The 7,447-nt window shown below is 32.4% G+C and overlaps 1 long non-coding RNA gene across 1 annotated transcript; it reads left to right on the forward strand.

The window, feature by feature from the left end:
- Window positions 1–6,892: 6,892 nt before the first annotated feature.
- Window positions 6,893–7,447, forward strand: LOC107637669 (uncharacterized). The gene is made up of 3 exons (XR_001619453.3): window positions 6,893–6,973; window positions 7,273–7,317; window positions 7,418–7,447. It is a non-coding gene; the product is annotated as an uncharacterized LOC107637669 (long non-coding RNA).

A 7,447-nucleotide genomic window follows, 5' to 3' on the forward strand; every position in this document is an offset into this window, starting at 1 on the left:
GCCCTGATGATCTTCCTCCCGTACATCCACCCTCCTTCCAACTTGGTTAGCTTTCAACGATTCTCCCACCAAGTCTTGGTTTAGTTTGTTTGAGGCTGCATCCTCTAATAGAACATTACATACCCTTGCACTATACCCAATGTGGGTACAATATGTACAAAAGGTCCCAATGCGTTCATACCTCAGCCCCACCTCCACCAGTCTTTGGTTTGGTCCTTTCACCCTGAGACTATCTTTCATTACCTTATCACCATCAAGCATGATTTTAGCTTTAAGTATCCGAGATTCTTTACCTCTGACTTCAAACATTCCTATCTCCAGAAGTTCTCTCAATTTTCCCCCAAGTTTTCGTCCATCTTCCAACGTCTTATAGCATTCAGGGACACCCCAAAATTGCACCCAAATGGAGAATTTTGAATTTGTATTGTCTTTAGAATTTTCTATGTTAGTCCATTGTCTCACATGAAGGATGTAATCCTTGAATAGCCAAGGGATCCGTTCTCAATACGTCGCACGTCTTTCTCTTCATCAAAGAAGAACTGAAATTGATTATTCCCCTATTTGACTACTCTGAATCCTGTTGGTTTATCCCAGATTGCGGACAGAGCATTCTCTATAGTACTTGCCGAGAATTTTTGTGCCGAAAAAATTCGACCTGTTAAGCTCTTTGTGCATGCCTTTACACCATGAGAGTTATCCATCTCTTCTAGTACTACTATATCCTCCTCATCTCCTCTACTATCATTGTTCTCTATATTAGGGTCTCTTCACAAGTCATCCATGCTGCATATCAATGATTGGTGATTGACTTGGTGTGAAATTTGTCGTGTAGCAACAACCCTAATAGGCACAATGTAACCCTAGCAGAGCACTAACCAACCCTAATAGGCATTTTTAATAGCCAAAACAATTCTAAGTAACAGTTTGTTCCATTATGCAATATGCAAAATAGAAAAAATCAGAACAAGGAAAGAAATGAAATTCTAAGTAACAATTTGTTTAATTCTACATGCTCTATTGTCCGCAATCTTCCATATAGATATAATAACACCAACAATATCAATCCAATAATCCCGAAATGATTGCTTAATATTCTTCTTCTTTCCATGGACGGAGATCTAAAAAAACTATAAACATGAGAAAACTATAAACAACAAGGACATTGATAGAGCTGACCCAAGTCCAGAGGATCAAAGACCCAAACCTAAGATGCAAGTTGGGCATTATGAAGTTGCAGTCGGACTAGTTTGACCCAAGAAACAACCCCTGTGGATGAGCGAATAGGGATTTGACATATAAGATTGCAAATAAAGTTATAATTCCCTTAACTCTAACAGAGACAAGTACAATTTCATTAAGTGCCTCAGGAAAGTCATAAAATTTAAAGTGCATGAGATCTTATGCTTTAGGAGTAGTTTGATGAATACTGAGTCTGTACATTTATAGTTATTGTGTATATTGTTGGTATTTTTTGTAGATATTTAAGTTAAGAATGGATCACTAAATAGTAGTCAATTAAATTTTGTTACAACAAAATATTACATGTTCATATATATGAAGTCAGCAAATAAAATTAGAGATCATTTGGTATTCAGATTCTGACTTTATTGGATGTCAAGGCAATTTTGATTCATTGTATGTATATTCATATGCTCATTGAAAAAGTTTTTTGAAAATTTGTTGAGAAGATACTTGTTACTCTTTCTACTAAAGCACTTGAATATAAAATATCTTTTAAAGACATCTAATTTGGTGACTACAAATACTTGTCACAAATTATAAAAATAGATTTGAAAGACTACTTGAGTTATTTTATGACAATGTGTCAATAGTCTAATAGTCAAATATTATAAATTGTTAAATAAAATTTCAAACGGTTTAAGTGTTTATTGAGCAAATTAGCACAAACTTCATTAATACGTGTATATTTATTTAGTAAGAAATAAACACCCAAGGTCTTTTATGTGAATACTATTCAACTAAGTATCATATCATTTTATGGTATGTTGTTTCAGTGGGAGTGTGCATTTGAATGCTCATATAATTTAGACAAATTTATGATATAAATGTTTCTGCATATCATAGAAATAATATATTTAGTTTTGTTTTCACTCTGGCTTATAATTCATAAGGTTTATTAAAGTTTAACCAATTGAAAATAGGTATGCATCATCTCATTTTCGCATGTAATTTCTTATTACTCATCCAAATTTGATATATGTCGTTGAGTATATTGGTATGGTGATCATTGTGGTTCCGTTGCGATACTAATATGATAAAAGCTGTGGTAATTCCATAATTGATATATGAGACAGACCAGATTGTTAAAGTAATCAGGAAAATAACATTTAAATCTACACATAAAATTTATAAGATGTGAGTATCTTAGAAAAATATATATGTATAGCCAAGTGGGACATTGTTAGAAAATTATTAATTTTCTAATCTACTTATGAGCAATACATATATCAATTATAATCGCAAATTAAGTTATTTTACATTAAATGACTTATATAATGGTGATATCATTTATTGTCATAAATGTTAAATTGAATAAATTATCATTTTTAATTTGAAACTAAATGAAAATAAAACTAGATATACTAGATTATTTGAGTTTTAAGGTTTAATGAGTGTCACACTCAAATATAAATAATGACTTCAAAATTTTAATTCTCAATACATCAAAGACTCAAAGCTGCCTTTACAGCTTTTTTTTTTATATTTTTATTAAAGAAGTTGCAATTTAACATTATTAGGAATACATAAGCCTTTAGTTGTGATAGATTAAAAAATTAAACTCTTTCAATCATGTATATAAATCAAGTATATTTTGACTCTCATATATCTTTTTTTAATAATTTAATATAAATGATTTTAGGGTTAAAAAATCCAACAATTTAACCTATACAATTTACAAAAGCTATCATATTTATCATCAGCGTCAACTCAAGCAATTGTGAGAGCCCGTTTGGGAAGTAGCAGAAGCTACTTTTTTTTTTACTTTTAGATTATGAAAAGTCACAATCTGCGTGTTTGGCACTATTTTAGAAAAAGATTTTAACTTCCCGAAAAGTTAATTTGCAGCTTTTTGAAGAAGTAGAAATATATGACTTCTCTACTTCTCAATAAGTCATTCTACCACTTACTTAAAAAAAATTTAATTTCAAAACAAAAAAAATCTACTTTCCTTCTTCACTCTGTGAAAAATACTGACCCTTCACCACCATTTTCACGCAAGGTCTGCTAGAAGTACTGGCCTTCCACCATAATTCCACCATCATTCTCACGCAATGTTCCAAACCTTACCATTTTCACGTAATGATTCATTTGATGGAAGTATTGATCCTCCACCACCATTTTCAGACAATATTGCATTTGAACAACTTACTGCATATATTCCTTTTAAGTATTTTTTATCATTTTATCACTCTATTTTTTACTATTAAATTTATATTTAACTGTGGTATGAAATTTCAGTTTTAATTTTATTTTTTTTTCATATGTGATTTTATAGTTTACTATTATTTTCATAGTTAATTATAGCAAGTTCTTGACCTTAATAAAAGAGAAGAGAGTTCTAATAGGAGTAAGAAAAATAAAAAACAGCAACAAAATATACATTGACATACATTTTATATTTATTTTTTATTTTCACCTACCATATCATACACAATATTAGTGATTAGGTTATGTAAAATCAATATTCAATATTGAAAAGTATTTGTTATCATCGTTATTTTAATATTTATTCTCTTCTGTAAAAAATTATTTTTTGAGTTATTTATCCAAACACTACAACTTTAAAATAAGTATTTTTATAACTAAAAATTCAAACACAAAATAACTTATTTATAAGCTACTCTTAATAAAAGTCCTTATGTTTTAAACCCTTTTTCCAAAAGAACTTATTTAAGTTATTTACCCAAACTGGGCTGAGTCCATCTTCATCAACTTAACTTAAACAAACATTATGAATTAGGTATCTACACTTTATTTAGCGAAAATACTAATATGGCATATAGTCTTGGCCTCTTGGATTCAACTTTGATATGGTAGAGGTTGGTCACTACTAGAAAACTAGTTATTACAGACGGATATTTTCGACGGATTTTATCCCACTGAAATACAGACAGAATTTCAGAGGGATTTTTTTGTCAGAAAATAAAAAAATAGATTAGCATAAATTACAGACGGAAAAGAGAAATTGTCTATAATTCCGTCGGAAAAATTAATTTTTTTCCGTGAAATGGTTACAGACGAATTTTCCGTCTGTAATTTAAATGAAATCCGTCGGAAATATTGAAAACCCTAGTTGAAGATTAACTCTATTCACTCGCCATTCACACCTAGTTTTCGAACGCTGTAGAAGGCTCATCCCTCCAACTCTTCGCCCTGCACCCCGCCGCCCACAGCCACCGTAGTCTCTGCCACCACTGCAGCCACGCAGCCCCCGCATCAGCCCTCGCAGCTCCCCGCAACCCCCACAGCCTCGCAGCCCCTCAGCGGCGCAGCCACCGCAGCCCCTACACAGACACAGCCTCCACCGCCACCGTAGAAGATCCGTCGTTGTCGGATTTCGAGCTTCTTTTCGTTCCAGATCAGCGGTTTCTTTGTCAGATTTCCTTCGCGCAGCTGGTAGATCGCAAACCCTAACTTTTCTATTCGTTCGTATTTTGTATTTTTCTTCAGCTGACGCTTCTTTTGCTCGTTACTCTCTCACGATATCGGTGGTTTCGTTTTCCTCGTTAATCATTTTTTTATTCATAATTGTTCATAAGCAATGATAATATTAAATGTTGTGTACTTTGTGAATTTTGTTCATAAAATGTCTATTAAGCAGTTCATAATTTTGTTCATAATTTTGTTCATAATTGAGTACATATGAAAGGGCTGTTGGATGCGAGGAAATCTATATAGCATAATGGATATTGGTGGTTAAATTGCTGTGAAATAAATCACGACATATATTGATCTTTTGTCAAATATCTGATCCTCATTCTTTTCTTTTAGAAACCATACCTGGTACATATCTCCATTTTGCATGAGCATTATTCTCTTGAAGAGTTTCTATCAACAACTATGATACTGCGGTCTTTTATTTATTTATGTTATGTTATTTGTACCATTTGGTATAGGATTCCCAAGGCAAGTTTCCCTATTGATTTGATCATACAAGTTGATCACTCCAGCTTTCATTTCCATAAGGTTTGTCAAATCTCTCATTTAATTCTATAGAACACTTGGTGTACTTATATCATAAGAACGACCAGTCTTTGTGTCTAATTCTTAGTAATCTGTATAAAGGTCCTAAAGTTAAAAATTTATTCTCTTCAAAATGTTCTTTCTGAAAAGTTATTTTTAAGGGATTAGTTACTGCTATTAATAATAAATATTCTAAAAAAAGACAATAAAATAAAATAATCCATTTAGAATAGCTAATCCTTCTCAAAAACAGATGATTTAGCAATAAATTTCCTATTACTGATGGTTCCTATATGAAAATTTAAGTATTTTACTTTTAAAATTGAGATGTGCTATTTATTCTCGTTATTACTTTTGAATGAGGTATGAGATCAATTAATGTAATTGTTTACAATTACTTACTAGGATAGTTTCTTAATTAATTTTTTAATCCTACTCCACAGGATCGACGGCTTAGAATTCAGCTGTCTCTCTTCTCCAAGTGACAGTCAGTGAGGTTAGCAAGCACACCCTGTTTCTCTAAAAATTTTGTGTGATTTGTTTATCTATAGTGGTTGGATTAGGTCTTTTCTTGGGTCTTCTTATTGTGATTTTGCCATAGTTAATGTATGAAGAATTCATTGAAATAAACTACACACTTTATGCATGGAACTGTCCAGAACTCTTCAATACCTCTCCATGAATCTTGTGTACTCTTTGAGTGATTTCAATATTTGCAGTTTCCTTTGCAGGCCTAGTTTTGAAGTCAGGGTCCCTACACACACTACAAATAGTTGATTCTGATGTTGTTGATCCATCTTTTGAGCCACTACTACTAGTAGAAGATTCCACTATATAGCTTGTAAGATCAACCATCCGGTTCTCGAGGTTGTCTTCTGCACTTGTTGAAGCTGTTAGCTCTCCCTCACTTGGAAGATTCCTCGGCTGTAAGTGTCTATTTCCCTCAATCGGATGAATCCTTTCCAAATAATTTGGTGATGTTGTGTCTTTGTCCCTCTGGTCCTTGCCACCACTAGATTTTTTAGATCTTTTTGTTTTATCCTTTGAGTTAACTATGGGGTATACTGGAAGAAAATTGGATGATGCGTTTTGACAGCGGAGAACATAAGGTTGTAAAAGAGGATGGCGTAACAATTCAGCAGCCTAGTAACAAAGAAGCAAAATCAGAATAAAATCACTGGTTCCATCCAAATTATAACACAAGACTAGCTTTAAAGATGAAACTCACTGTTGGTCTATATTCTAGGTTTTTCTTAGGAACACTTCTAAGAACAATCTGATATCATGAAACCTACTCTTTGTTTTGTTTTCCAGAATTTTGTTCCGGGTTTGATTTTTCAACTCAATTTCAGCTTCTTCTGCTGGCATTCTCGTTATCTCTGTGCTATTATGGTTGTTCCCTGCAGAAAGTTAGAGTTTCCAGTTAGATTTGTGTGTCAAAGTATTAATTAAGTTGTTTCTTAGTGTGTTTTTCACAAAATACTGGATTTCTATTTGTGGGGTTTTATTTTTAATTTTTTTAAGTCGTGGAATAACTAAGAAAATAGGGTTAATGTATTTGATGGTAGGTTGGTGGATTAACCACTGATGTTTACTCAATTTAATTTAATTTAAATTTAATTTATTGTTTGAATTGATTAAAATGAGCTCTGTTGTTTGATGTGATGGTTGGGTTTTTGATGTATGGCAGGAAGTTGCAGCACTCTCCGTGGAGCCTTGTGAAAGCGAAACAATTATTGTCACTGTTTTTGAGATTAAAAAAACAGAGGTTCTGGCCCTGAACTGCTCGGCTCTGAATTATAAGTTAGGAATATTTTTCTAAGGTCAACTTGTATTGCCTTGTGGCAGGGATTTATGAGATTAAAAATCTGGATTCTTCAATGTTTAAATTTTAAAATGAACATCAACATGAGCATGAGCTTGTCATGGTGTCATCTTTTGTTATGAGTTGTTTATAGTTGTAGCTTTTTATTCCTTTGAAGTAATTAATAATAATTTTGAATAGTATAAATATTTATCACGAAAAATGAATTTTACTAATGATTTTTCCTTTTTGCATGGATTCAGATACCAGCTTATATAGAAAGAGAAAGGGAATATCGATTTTTGGCTGTGAGTAGCTCCTTTTTTTCTTCTTCTTACTTGATTCGGTGACAAAATCCAACTTGTCAACTGTTCAATTATAATTTGATATATTTTTCCTCTGTCTCAGGTTTTTCCTGAATCACTGGATGGGGAGCCT

Source organism: Arachis ipaensis, chromosome B4 (genome assembly GCF_059453495.1).
Source record: "Arachis ipaensis isolate K30076 ecotype BB chromosome B4, ASM5945349v1, whole genome shotgun sequence".
Lineage (NCBI taxonomy): Eukaryota > Viridiplantae > Streptophyta > Magnoliopsida > Fabales > Fabaceae > Arachis > Arachis ipaensis.